Source organism: Phaethon lepturus, unplaced genomic scaffold, assembly GCF_000687285.1.
Source record: "Phaethon lepturus isolate BGI_N335 unplaced genomic scaffold, ASM68728v1 scaffold25251, whole genome shotgun sequence".
Lineage (NCBI taxonomy): Eukaryota > Metazoa > Chordata > Aves > Phaethontiformes > Phaethontidae > Phaethon > Phaethon lepturus.
In genome coordinates, this window is record NW_010520254.1 from 17797 (window position 1) to 32264 (window position 14468).

General features: G+C 49.7%; 1 protein-coding gene across 1 annotated transcript in view; it reads left to right on the forward strand.

Annotated features, from left to right (window-relative positions):
* Nucleotides 1-14468, forward strand: part of LOC104628675 (plexin-A2-like) — a gene marked incomplete at its 3' end in the record, with an annotated part of 51627 nt that overhangs the window by 3017 nt on the left and 34142 nt on the right. The gene's annotated exons all lie outside the window — the stretch shown is intronic.

Consider the following 14468-nt stretch of genomic DNA (forward strand, 5'->3'; position numbering starts at 1 on the left):
TCTACAACGGCTACAGTGTGGTGTTCGTGGGGACTAAGACTGGCAAGCTGAAGAAGGTAAGCTTATTTCCATGGCTTGGGAAAGCCAGGATCCACTTTCTCTCAGGAGTCTCTGATGTGCATAGCTGCTGCTGTGTCTTACAGATATTTCCCAGCGTGAAACTGGGAGCCAGTCAGGAGCAAAAATCACAGGGTTTGGGTCAGAGAGCCTTGCATTGGTTGGGCAAAGTTCACCCATCCGTGCTGTTAGTACAGAGCGGTGTTGCTGCGGTTTCTTTTGAAGCAGAGAAGTGCCAAGCCTTGGGAAAGGTGCAGCGGAAAGTGCTGCAGTATGATCCTGGAAAAGGGGCTAAACAAAGCTACGCAGTTCCCGTTGCTCTGTGGCATTACTGCTCCAGCTCGTCCCCTTGCATGGGCTGAGGGCACCTTCCTGCGCTTCCAGCCAGCGACTTCGTTCAGCAGCAGGGTAGTACAGGTCTCAGCACTGTGCCAGCTCCTGCATGCACTGTCTGTCTGTGTATTACAGCGTTACGCTGTTGTTTGTTTGTTTGTTTGTTTGTTTTATTTTATCATTCAGTGAACTGTGGTATGTGTGTTTGTGGGGTTGATGCAGAAATTACCAGGGCAATAATGGGCCGGTCTGATTAGAGAAACGTGAGGAGCTGGCTTGCAATTTCTGAGTGCGAGTGAACCTCAGCAAGCTGTATCCAAGGTCTCAGATCTTTCCTCATTTTTGATACCCTGATGGAAATCTTGCATTAGTTTTGAGTTGTTCCCCAGCAATCCTTCTGCGACTTGTGTAGAAGACCAAGAAAGCTTTTGGTGATGGCAAAATTGCTGATGGTGGCAGGACATTTGGTCCATGGAGGGATAGGAATGGGTTAACTTGGCTGCTTTTGGAAACCAAGCCTCGGGGTAAAGTCCTACCACTTCTCCCTGCCTCTTCCCTCCTGCTCTTCCCTCTGACAGCTGGATGATTGATCAGTCCTGGAAGATAACATTCCTCACCCTCTGCTTGCAAACGCTGGGGCTAGTTACAGAGGGCAAAGAGATGCTCCCTCTTGTTTCCTACACCAATGCAGGAGGTGGAGGGGCTCAGGTGGCTTTTAGGATTTTGAAGTCAGACTGGGATCCCCCCTCGGAGTCCTCTGAACCACTCTTCAGTAAGTGGGGTGCAAAGGCTGGCCAGGCCCAGTCATACATCTGCAGACTGTGGTCCTTACTAGTCCTCCCTCAGGAGTCCCATGTTTAAAATTAGTGTGGAAATACCTTTGGGGTGTATAAGTGGAGGGGGACCCCCCGCTGTTGGTCTCTAGAGTTGGAGCTGCAACTGGAAGCCAACTCATCACTGTGTGCAGAAGCCTGTTCCAGCTCCAGCACAACCAGCCTTTGAGATGCTGCCCTGGAAGGCTGGGAGCCTTCAAATTAACCTGAAATACAAATGACAGCATTTGACTCGCTAAATGCAGACTCTGCTTCTTCATACCAGGGAAGGAGTTAACAAATGTAATCAACAGCAGGCTGTTAATTTTTTGTGTCCTTAAGCAGCAGGGAATTTCTTCCTCATCTATCCAGGAAGATACAAGGACAGGCAAACACTACACTTGAATGTCTGCATCATTTTAATTACATCAGTTCATTAATATTCATTCAGCACTTTACAAGTGCTGAGTAGTATTAAATTAGGTGCCTCCCTGGTGCCTCTCCAGTGTCAGTGGGGCAATTTTGAACATGGGGGAGAGTGGGCTTGTAAGCAGAGCCCCTCTCCTCCCTGCCCTCCCCGCCCGCCGTGGCGCACAGGAGTACTGGGATTTTTCTAGCTAAATGGATGGAAGGGGCACCCTCTGCGGATTGCAAACACACACGCTAGCAAGCTTCACACCAGCCATGCAGCCTGGTACTTGCTGCTTGCAGTGGTTGGGGGGGATAGGGGAGCTGCCTCATTTAGAGGTAGCTAAAGCTACCAGCTTGTGCCTGCACACTAGATATTTACTGTGCGTTCCGTGAATTATGTAGCGTTACAGAAGAAGCAGTCTCTCCAGCATGGTTTAATTCCTTCTGCTGTTCTGCACTGAACACCTACCTTTTTGATGCAAAGTTAATCTATTCATGCCCATCCACTTTGCTGCCCAGAGGGAGGGCTGCGGGAATCCTTTACCTGTTGTTTGAGCCAGTGGTAACCGGGCGCTAAGAAAACTGGTTCATCTCTCAAATTCATTCCAGGCATACACTGCAGTCAGCCTTTCATGGATCTGCCAGGCACCCTTATTTAACATGTATCAGAGTTGTCTGCAGCTGATGAGACCCATGCCTCCTGTTATCATTAGCTGGAGCGATCACTGTCCTGTTCTCCGCTGCATGGGGCTGAGGGCGTTATCTCGCAGTCCTGTCCACACCTTTAGTAAATCTTTCCTCATTAGACATGTGGCCTAAGAGAAGCCATGTGAAGCGTAGGAAGGAGCTTTGCGTTGAACCGTAGGGCTTTTGGGACTCTCGCTGCAGAGGAGGCGTTGCAGACCCGGTGGGAAGTTAACAGGTTGGCTCTGGTTTGTGTGTGTGTTCCAAAACCAGACAGGTCTCAAAGTCAGCGAGTGCTTAGGGTGCTTGGGACTGTAAACGTTTCCATAGCTCTTCTTCCCCATATGTGAAATGAGGATGGTAAAAATATACGTGCCTCTAAGTGCCAGAGATTTACAGATAGACGTATCTTCTCCAGCTCACCACCTTGCATGTTTACCTACACGATTAATGTCTAAAAGCTACGTCACACCTAGTCCCTCTCCAACAGCCGTTGATTTACTTTGGAAACAAGCTGATGGCTCAGTCTGGGGTTTCAAAGACGACACTTTTGTGTAGCTGGAGGAAAGAAGTCAGGAGCCAGCTCTGAAATCTTTCAAATTTGTCTGTACTTCCCCAGTGAGAATTCATTACTGAAAATGCTGCTTTATCTCACTGATGTCCTTCTTCCCATTAGCTATTCTCCTAACTGCCTCACATGACGTTCCCTGGGAGAGCGGCTGCTGCTGCTTCAGCCTCTCTCCTCTGAAGGAGCTGAATGCTGACAGTCCCCAAGTCCCTGCCTGCCCAGACATCCCTGCCTGCACTTTTCGGTACAGCCCTGCGCTGGCTAGCTCTACCCCCGTCCCTGTTTCCTGGGTACATTTGAAGTCCCTTTCTGCTCCTTTCAGCAGACAGCACTGGTTGAAGTGTTGGCTGGAGAAGGAGAGAAGTTTTCTGGCCCCTCGGGAGCAGCGCGGAGCCCCGTGGCGAGGCTGGCAGCTCTCCCCAGCTGAGCTTGCTGCTTGCTTTGCAGGTTTCGGAGCCCCGCGGGGTCTGGCTGATGCGGGCAGCCTGGACAGGTCGCCTGCGGAGTGTGCACAGCCCGGCTGGGGGTTCGGTGGAGCCATGCTGCACCGGAGGGGTGTTGATACCAGAGCTGCTGACAAATAAGTCAATAATATCAGTCAAGTCAGCTGACAGTGAACTTGGCATCTTTCCTGCGGGGAACCAGAGCATTTGCTGGGGTCAGGGTTTGAGTTCAGGGCAAGAGGGTGTGCTTGTACCTGCTGTGGCTGCCCGGACTGGTTGGCTGCTCCTCACATAGCTGGTTTGTGTGTTGCCTTGTCCTCGGTAAGCGTCGGAGGGAGAAGGATGAATTGATGCATCTATTCCCCATTAAAACCCAGCGCTGGAGGAGGAATTGTCTCACGCAGCACTAGCCCAGCCAGCTTGCTGCAACCTGCCCGTACGTGGGGCATGCCTCGGGCAGGGGACTCGGTGTGCTTGGTGCATGTACTGTACGGGATGGCTGCACCCCACGATGCCCCCCGCCTGCTCCCTGGCAGCCCGCTGTTTTTGGGAACCGCTGTTCCTCAGCAGTTTTCTCTAAGTGGGTGAAGAGCAAATGTGCTGATGATGCTGTGACCTTTCGGATAAAGCACAGGTACGAGGGATGCAGTTCTCCCTGCAGCTTGGTGCTCCAGCTCTCCTTCCAAAGTGTCTCAGCTTCATGGCTGGGGGTGCAAAGGGGAAGGGGATCATGTTAGAGCTGTAATCATTCAGAATTGCGGATTCCTGCAATAAAGCAATATTCATCGAGCAAAATTAGAAGAGACATTAATGCAACAGTTAACAGCAACTAACTGCTGGGGGGGAGATGTGTCGGCTTGCTTGTTCTGTTTATGGGCTTCATACAATTCTATCAATATTGATGTGTGATGCCTTTGATTTTGACACTAATCATTGCTATGAATTAAATTTGCAGCCATATAATTAGGACTGCTATTAATAGGGCCTCAAGCTAAGCACTGCTGTGCTAGTTGTCTTTTTCCTGGTGGAAAACGGCATCCATGGAACTCAGCTAATGTGGTTTGCCTGGTAGATGTTGAGACTGATGTGAAAATTATATGTGCTATATTTAGAGGTGCTGCTCTGAAAGGCAGATGCATGGGAAGGGTCTGACTCAGAGGTTTCCCAAGAACAGTACTGGACTTGCCCTTAAACTTCCTAGTAGTTTGCTGCTCTTCTCTCCCCCACTAAGTCTATATATCTTAAGAGAAGGATTGCAGGAAGAAAAGAGTAGCCTTCAGTTTGAGGGGCTGCAGTCACAAGCCCTGTTTCCATTTCAGCTCCCCTTCCTTCTGCAAATCTTTCCATTTATTTCTCCCACCCAATGCTGTTTCAACTCTGTCCCTGTGTATGCCCAACTTCATCTCATCAGGCTGAGCACAGTGGCGGGGTAGCAGCATGGCTCACCACTAAAAATCAATCTTGTATTTCATCCCAAGAGGTGTGTTTCAGACTAGATCTAATAAATCAGTGAGGTGCCCTTCATTCAGCTTGTCAATGGAGGACATTGTTTGTGATCAAGAATAAATAAATGTCTCTTTTATGTTTGACAGTGCACTGCCTATGTATTATTTTGCCATCATGCTGTTTATGCCTGCTGTGGGGAAAAGCACAGTTCCTGCAGCGGGAGCCTGCAGCTTCGCCATCCCTGGCCTGTGTTTGCATGAGCAGGGTATGCTCCTGGCTGTGCACGTGGGATGGCTCCCAGGGAAAAGCAGTAATGGTGACATTGTGGCTGGTTTTCACGCAGCACTGAGTTGCTCCAGTGGTGACAAGGCTTTGATCTGTGTACTTGAAGATGCTCAGAGGTTTGGGACATGCTTCTCGGTGCTGGCTGTATTAGAGCTCTCCAGGCTAGGTCTGACGGATGGGTTCTGCACCCAGGGGCTGCTTCTCTGAAGCAAATGAAAGTGCTCTGCATTGTCTGTCTTCAGTGTAAACGTTGGTGCTACAGGCAAGAACCCAGTTTTGGTTATTTCAGATGCCCTGAGGTGAAGGATAGCGTGTGCATCTCTGTTCACACCCCATCCTCCTGGATAAATGGGCATCAGACATTGTTCTGAACTCTGTAACGCACGGTCCCAATGGCAGCTGGGCTGTACATGGCTCGAATCAATTCTGGCGTGCAAGGTCACCTGTGAAGAGATGCCTGGGATCTGTCTGGAGGAGGAGTGCTATGGAAAAATATGTAGTGCTGTAACTAGTTTTCATGACTGGAAACGCATTCCTGTTTACCCATTGAATGCCTGAATGTACAGTGCATAATGTCTGTCCTTGCTTTCAACGAAGGCGAACCCACTTTTGCAAGGGACGGTGATAACTGATGGGATTACGCAGTCAGGGGAAAGGTGAACTTTCAGTGTGTTGTTACGTCTTGGTATGTGATAGTTTTATTCAGCTTGTCTGATTTAATTTGTTCCATTAGTGGGAATAAAATAGATCTTTCATAATGAAATATACGTTCAAACCTGTCCTTATATGACTTCATTCTACGGATGGTTATCTCATCCTTTTAATTTATCCTTAATTATCGCCCCCACATGCATTCCGTAGCACTTTAGGAAAAAAAGTCCGTTGCATCAGTTTGCTGAGAAGCCAAGAGGCCATCAGGCTGTTATTGAACAGATGAAAAACATCAGTTTGCAGATGCCTTCCAAAGGAGTTGCCTAGCTTTAGCTATAGGTTGTAAGGTCGGGTGCTTTGCTGACTCAGTGATCAATCCATCAGACCTCTGTGTCCCGGCACAGGTGTAAGATGGCAGATGACTCTTGCTTGGCTGAAGAAGTCGTTTAATTGAAAGATCTGAGAAACAAGTCCCTGTTTCTTGCCTTAGGATGTGAAATAAGGGGGTATTTATTTGGTACTGTGTTGCTGGCGATTCGCTCTGGTCTGGTTGGAGAAGCTGGGATTCTTTTTCTCCCTAAACAAGGATTTTCTAGCCTCAGACAGTAACTCCCCTTTGCTTCCATCTGTGTAAAAGGGGTGCTGTCAAACTGTGACTCCAGAAATATGTCCCCAAAATGCCTAATGGTCCCTTACATTTGTTACTGTTAGTAGCCAAAAGTTGGAGTCTTACTTATTAATTGGAATTTGTGCAAGGGAATATGAAAAGTGATCAAAGCCAAAGGAGAGCACTAACGTGCATGTTCTGGGACTGGAGAAGGGGCAGACCTGCCATGTCCCTCTTGACTCTGATTTTGAGCAGTTCAGGAATGTCCCTGCCATCTCTTAAAGGCATGAAATTGGCCTCCTTTTCTCCCAACGCTACTTCTCTAGTGCTGTTATCAGTTGCCTGGCAGAGCAAGTAAAATAAGAAAAAAAGAGAAGTTGGGATGTATTTTTATAGTTTTTGGAGAGCTACAGGGCAAGTGTTCAGGAAATGCGATGTGAAATATAGCCAGGTGGGCTCAGAGTCTGCTTTAATCTGTTTCTTGGCTCAAGAACACGGCGATGACTCTGGTTCTTACTCAGGTTCAGGCACCTTGAAAAATCAGCTTGAAATTTTTGAGTGCAACAATTACATCTTACGCATTTCCAAAGCGGAGCTAGTAGAGGCTGCAAGTGGCTGGACAGCCTTATGCATGAAAAACAGCCCGCCTTGGGTCTCACCAGCTCCACCGGCAGCAACCACCACCCCGAAGGCATGGGGCTCTGTGCGCTGAAAGGGGTTTCTCTGGAAGAGCTCTTTGTGTAGATTCATCTCCGGGATTTGGTCCTGGCACTCCCTGTCAATGCTCTTGTCGATTGTCTTAAGCACCACAAGTGTAGGAGAAATTCCGCTGGCAATGCCCGCAGGAGGTTTCCCGCTCCTGGCTCCACACGCTGCTGGGCTTTCCCTGCAGATCTCTGCCTCCTGCCCCTGCGCTGCCTTCCGCGCTGGCCGGGTGCTGGGAGGTTTGATAACCTCAGCCATCGGTTGATGGTTGGACTCGATCTTAGAGGTCTTTTCCAACCTTAATGATTCTGTGATAATGATTCTACATGAAATCTCTCCTGGTGCCTCCCTTAGGGGCATGCAGCCTGAAACCAGAAATACGTGTCATGTCTCACCTTTCCCAGTGCTCTTGGGTTTTTACGTGGCGGGAATAAAGCTCGGAGCAGCACACGTGAGGGTAAAGGGGGTTTTGAGGTGCATCAGTCCATGTACTTTGGGACTAGCTACCAAAGTAACTATTGGAAAATAGTTACTGAAAAGGCTGTCTTTCCCCCTTGTGCACATATGGGTTTTTTTAAACATATTTAGAAGATAATTAATCCCCACACCTTTTCTAAGAAGTATTATCTCCTTTTTATGAGGATGATGTGAGGCAGAAGTTATTCCTCCTCCGTTTCATGCTAGAAGCAGAACTTACATTTTCATCTAGTTCAATCATGTATTTCTTCTTGAAATAGTCTTGGTGAAAAATATCACGAAATACCAAACTATTTTGTGAATTCGTGTTGGGTTTTCTGACTGTCCCTGCTTTCCTCTGAGTGTAAATCTGGAGAAGTTGCTGTGTTTTGGATGTTGTTTTTTGGGGAGGTGGGGAGGGCAGTGTTAGACTCCTGCCTTTCTATTTATGAGTCAAGAAGTTCATGCTTTCTTTACTATATATATATTTTTTCTGCATGCTTTTAAAATCCTCAGAGGTCAAAATAACATGGGTTTTGGTCCATTTGTAAGATCTTCAATCCCCAGGTGGCAAGAAATACTGTGAGAAGACCATGCTATGTTGCTTCTATAAATGCCTCCTTGAGGCAAAAAAATGAACATGGAAAACACAAGTGTGCCGGGAGAGACGGGGGAACCCGCAGGAAGAGTCCCGCGTGCTGGCAGAGTCCCTGAGCTGCTGCTGCTGCAAAAAGGTTGGGATTTGGGGAAAATCAGGGAGTGAAATGCCATGCAAAAGCAGTACTGCCATGGATTGCGATGGGACTCGCTGTTAGGCTTTCCCTTGTGCCGTCTGACTGATGCCGCCTTTAATATTTCCTCAGTCCCACAATCAAGTTTACTACCCATTGCTGTTATGGTTGCTTTTTGCTGCTGGCCAGGGCAACGACAGTGTTAGTGGGGCTGTAAAATACTGCACGGTTTGTGAAAGCAGATCCATCACTTGAACGTCTGCCCGATATTTATGGATGTGCCAGACAGGCGTGGATTGGATGCGGCCAGTCTCTATATTAGCAGTAGTCCATTACGCCTGTTATGATGCATAGTCTCCCCACCTCCCCCTGCCTTTTATTACCCTCTTTCCATTTCTGCCGCGATGCACGGACAGGCAGATGCCTACGTTTTTCAGGCCTTCAGGGAGCTCTTTGCAGGCAGCCCAGCTTGAACCACAAAGGAGGGAGGTAAACCCTACCCGTGGGATGGGGCGCCTGGGGGCTGGGGGGGCTTTTGCACCGGAGAGGTTCCCTGGGCTCTGTGGTAGGGCCATAGGCTTTGCTGGTTGTGACCTGGACAAAAAAGAACAACAAAACACGAAGTCTAAACGTAACCGCTGCTTATTACCAGCACTGGTAGCAGCTCCTGGCTCTTCTCCCAGCCCCCCTGCACGCACACTGTCCGAGGGTCTGATGCATTCAGTCTTTCCATACGTTTAGGCTTTGGTTGTGAGGTTTTTTTTTCCCCACTGTCACCTTAACTGTAGGTTGGGAGATGATGGTCATTCGTTAGGTGTGTCTCAGAGAAACCTGGGATGATGCTAATCAGGCAGGGAGGGAGCCACTGGCTGGGGGGGGGGAGCAAAAGCAAGGTGATACTGCGAGGGTAAGGATGCCTGCATTCTTCTCGTGTTAGCCACTAGTTTTATTGAGCTGACATTGAATATGTTACTCAAGCTTGCAATTTTCTGCTCTGTAACTTGAATTTGCGCATTGTGATTTACAGCCCTGTACATGGCTGTATCTCACCTGGGGCTCGGCAAGCCCTGAGGATGCTAAAAGGGAGCTGCGGTCTGGCCTGGGACTGAGGAGACGTGGCAGCGATTCCCATCTGTCAGGCAGGTCTCCCTTTCAGGCAGGTTTCCCTGTGCATCCATTCCCTGCCTATAAAACCACAAACCGTTTCCCAGCCCTGTGCTCCTGAGCCTGCGCCAGCCTCGAGGTGCTGCTGCACCACGGGCGCCGCACGATCCCGCCGCAGGAGGGGACGATGGCTGGCAGGGCCGAAGCTGCTCGGTGCGTGACCGAAAGCTGTTGGCCCCATGTGGTTTGTATGGGGCTTTGCGCCGCATTCCCAGTCAACGTGGAGCTGGGGGCAGCTGCCACCAGCCGCTGCCAGTCCATACTGGGCAGCCTGCTGGGAAGAGGGGAGGACGGTGGAGGAATAATTGGCCGAGCCAGGGTTTCAGGTTCCTCCAATGCGCATTGGATGCAAACAGAGAGCGCAGGCAGCAACACAGGCAGGCCTGGTATAATTAATAAGTGGCTTCAACAGAATTTGTCCTGTCCCGTGCCAGCTCCTCAGCCAGGGACCCCGTCACCTTTCCCGGTTGTTCCTTCTTGCTTGGTTACATGTCTGTGCATCAAATAGATACATGTAGATGAAAGTGATGTGCATTTAAAACGAATGTACACATCATACAGCCTAGCTATTATACAGTGCCGGATTTTTTTTGTGGTAAGCTGCTAAATTATTTATTGTGTGCTGGGCTTTAATCTCATAAACCTGCCTGCAGGCCTTACACAAACCAGCCTGAGCACCCTCTGAAGCGCGCAAGCCAGGCAGCACAAGCGCTGCCGTTGACTGTAGGTGGTAATTGTTCGTCTTGCCTCAGCCTCTTCCTCCCCCTCATCAGCTCATTAAAAGCAGTGGGGCCTGTGAAGTTGGTCATTGCCACTAACTTAGAGAGTCATTTGCATTTGCTGCTTGGAGAGGATGCCAATCCTGAGATCCCCGTTAGTCAGAAGGAACAAGCGTCGGTCCCTTGAGCTGCTCAAAGTAAAGAAAAAAGGGTGAGGAAGAGACACTGGGGTAAAACAAGGTCTTTCAAATAAACATTGCTGTGCCTCCAGCTGGGAGCACTTACCTTCCCGAGCGGCTGGGAGTGTTCGCAGCCTGCACCATCGCAGCTCTGAGTTAACATTTGGCTGACTAATGCAATGTTTGCTTTTGCTAGTCATCCTGCAGCCAGTGGCTTATTAGCGGAAAAACAGAGCATCCTTTTGCCTGCTGTCGGTTCCGAGTTCCTTTGATGCTTTTTGCCTGATGCTCGTAAAGCTTCCCACTCCGAGAAACTTTGTACCGCAAATGCTAGTGAGCACGTGGAAGTGAAGGGGCTATCCTGGTCTTACACGCTTAAACTAATGAATGGCGGAGTTGGAATAAAACCACAGTCCTCCCACCTTCTCCTTTCTTTTGATTCTCAGACTGGTGGCACCTCTTGAGTCTATTTGGGCTAAATCTTTCTGAAGAGCTTTGAAGCCAAAGGACAGCAGGCTGACCCCCTCTGGTTTTCTTTCATGTTTTTTTTGTGCAGAGCCTTTCATGCTTGGAACTTGGTCTTGTTATTGAGAAATAAATAATTAGAATAATCTGGAAGCTACAGGTTGAGGGACAGGTATAGTGGAAGAGAGACTGGGAAGTTTGAAAGATGGGGCAGGCTGCTTTCTGCCTGCGGTTTTCCCACCAGGAAAGGGGATAACATCACTTTCTAACTCTCCAGGGAGTTTGTCTGAAAATTACTTTGTAATCCAAAGTGCAAAGAAACCAAGATAAATACTGAGCTTCACTGTTAGTAGTCAACTGATAAATATGTTTAGATGTCCTATATTTTGGAACAAAACACATCCCATTGCATAGGGCACAGCTAATATTTGCCCTTGGTTTTTACAAGGCTTGCCAGCTTTAACGGGGCATTGCCGTGCTGGGGTGCAGGCATGAGGCTATCAGCGAGACAGTCACTGTACCGCAGTTTTCCCAGCGCTGGCACCTCACCGGCATTTTGCTCATGAAGCTGTTCCTCTGGGGAGCTCTTGGACAGTTTCTTGCATTGTTTTTGTTTTCTGCTGGAGATGTGTCCTGCAGTTTGCACTTACAATTAAAAGCTAAAGTGGAAATTCCCTTGGTGTGTTTCAGCCCAGCTGCTGTGAGAGCTGACCCCACGTTTCCAGCACTTTTCCTATTGAACTAGTAGGACATTGAATCAAGGGACAACAGACATTGTCTCCCTTTTCTCTGGTGCTTGTTAAACACGGTGCATGAGATACTGCTGTGTGAGGAGGGGACTGAGGGTCCTGAGCTCCTTTTCTTACTCCAGGAAGCTGTTTAGCAGCATGAGTGGGGACTTACCAGGTATAAACTCCAAAGACTTAACTTTGGACTTATTTTCAGCAGTTTGAGCTGGGTTTACCCCTCCCTGCAAGAGGGAAACACTGACCTTTAGAAAAGCTGTGAGGCTTAAATGATTACAGCATGGTCAGAGAGGAAGGTATCCTCATAACTAATAAAAGCAAAGCATTTGGTATTGGTGGCTGAGAGCAACAAAATCCTCTGTGTACAGGGGAAACCCTGTTGCCCCTGGTTGGGTTTGACTGGGCTCGGGCTGATACCAGTAGCTTCAGAGTCTGGATTGCCATGGAAATGCAGCAGGAACGGCTGCAGGAGCTGTGTGCAGATACAGGGCAAACAGCACAAAATGCCAGTTATAGGGGTTGAGAATAGTGGCTCAATATTTGCTTGAGAAAACAAACAAGCTTAATGTTTTTTAAGTGTGCTGCATCGAGACTGGGATTGTAAAGAAACCTGTGATCAGAGGCACCAGGCAGCCCAGGTTCAGCATGTTATCCCTCGACAAGCATTAAAGACCAGCCAATGCCTTCTGGAAAATGTTGATAAAGCTCTCTTTTTAGAATCATTTCTGCTTCTCTAGCACAAATATACTATTTCTTGTTTGTATGTGTTGCTTTCTTCATTCACTCGTTTATTATTAGGGACATTTACATGAAAACAGCATTTTTTGCTCTCACAGCATATTCCCCAATTGCAGCTGCGCTTCCTCAGCCGGAGATCTCTACCTTCCCTTGAAACGGGGCTGCCCTCTCTCCTGAGCACGATTGCATCCACGCTGGCTCAGGGACACGCATATGGTGACGGTTCATCTCCAAGCGAGGCAGCCGCTGTGTTCCCATACTCCAGAGAGGGATGTAACATCTCCATGTTCCTGCCTTGCTCTCTTTAAGCCATCTTGTAAGTCGGTTGGGACGCTCGGTGCGTTCGTTTCCTCCTGTGCACAGTTGTTGTTTGTACCTTTCCAGCAGAAGGAGGCCAGTGTGAAATCCCCGAGCAGGGAGGAATCACCTCGGGGTTTCCCGAAGTGACTGGCTCTGGCTGTAGAGCTTTAGGCAGCAGGAGAAGCAGTTCTGAAAAGGAGAGCTAATGGAGATGTCTGGCAGATAGTGAGTATACGTGATAATGTAAATTAAAGAGAAAACCCAAAAGCTAGTGTTTAGGGCATAAGTGATGACATAAGCAATGTGGGGTGATGTATTTATTCACCCCAGGCCCCGCTTTGCAAAGAGGCAGTGTGAGCCAAGCTCCCTCCCCTTAGCAGGCACCGGGAGAGGGACCTGAAGGACCTTTGCTTTCTTCCAGGTGCCTCGCTCAGCTCTGCACATGGAAAGTGTAAATTCCAGATGTGTTCAGCACATCTTTAATTTCCTCTCACTCTGTTCATGCTGGAGCTTCGCTTAGGGGTTTGGCGTTTTGGTGTGTTTTTGCTGGCATCTTGAGAAGCTTGGGATAACCCGAAAAAGGAGAGAAGCCCGCAGGAGAGCGGGTGCTGCAGATGAGGGGCACCCCCCTCGGGAGGGGAGCCCCCTCCTCTGTCCCCGTGAGCCCCCACCGCACTGCCCCGGCCGAGCCCAGCACCCCTGTGCCTGGCAGGAGCTCTGTGGCTGCTGATCCATGGAAGCAAGTGGTTGGAGAGGTGAAATTCCTCCCCTCTCTGCTTCTCTCACCCCTGACCCCGCTACATTTCTTCCTTCTGACCCCTGAGTTTCAGAACTGACCTTTTGTGTCATAGGGGAGGGAGGGCAGGCAGAATGGCAAGCAAAGGGCAGGATGAGTTTGGCTGTATTTGGGAGGTGGGGGAGGTAAAACAGAAAGCGGGGTGATGGCCGGAGGCATAAGGATGCTGTGGGGCGCTGGGGCGAGCGCGGGGCTGCCGGGATGGGAGCGGTGCTGCTGCTCCATCACACGGCGTCCATCTTGAATACTTCCCGGTGCACTTCATTTCCTGAAATGTAAAATGCAAGCGAACGGCTGCGCTCTTGTATCTCATCGCCGCCACGCTGCGCTTGCTCCTACCACCCTGCCAAGCAGCCCTGCTCCGCAGGGAAGGGGCAGAATCATCGCAGGTCGCTCTTGGTGTGGGGCGATGGTTCTGGTAGTGCCAGGCAGGGAGAACTGTGCCTGATGCTCGTGGCGTTCGGTTTTGAATGTGCAGGTTGGCGGCAGCTCCTGCTCTGTGCCTTCTCAGGCAGCAAGTGCTGGGGACGCGGGGGGCGGCCCAGCCTTGATGAGCCTCGGCCTTTCTGCGTCCGCACCCAGCCAAATGCCCTACGCTTGGTACGGCCATCCCACCTGAGCGTGCTTCGCCACGGCCTTGTGCTGCTCCCTCCCCGCTCCGCCGCAGCAGTGGCTTGTTCTCGCCCCTTTAGAACAACAAAGCAAAATGCGCTTTTTCACCCGCAGTGGAACGACAGAGGACGCAGGCTCTGGCCCGGCTGAAGGAACCACGTTTCCAGGGCCTGAGGGCACGAGTAGGACTTAATTGTCCTTCTGGGACCTTTACCCGCAGCCCTTGGTCTGGGGCTCCAGTGCAGCCCTTGGCCTTCGGCCCTGCCTGTGCTATGAAATGAGCTGCCAATGCGTGACTTCTACCCTCGACATATTGCCTGGGGGGGAATTAAAAAAAAGAAAAAGCTCTGCTGCCTTGTGCAGAGGAAAACTGGTGCTGCAAAGTGGCCCAATCTGTCTCTGTCCCACCCAGCACGTTGTTTGCTCTCCGAGACCCCTGGGAAGGGCCTCATCGATAAGGTGCTGCATCTTGTCGTAGCAGAGACGAGTCCGCCGGAATGGATGTGGAGGCTGGGAGTGCTCAATATCGTCCGTGACAGGTAGAGTCTCATTTAATAGGA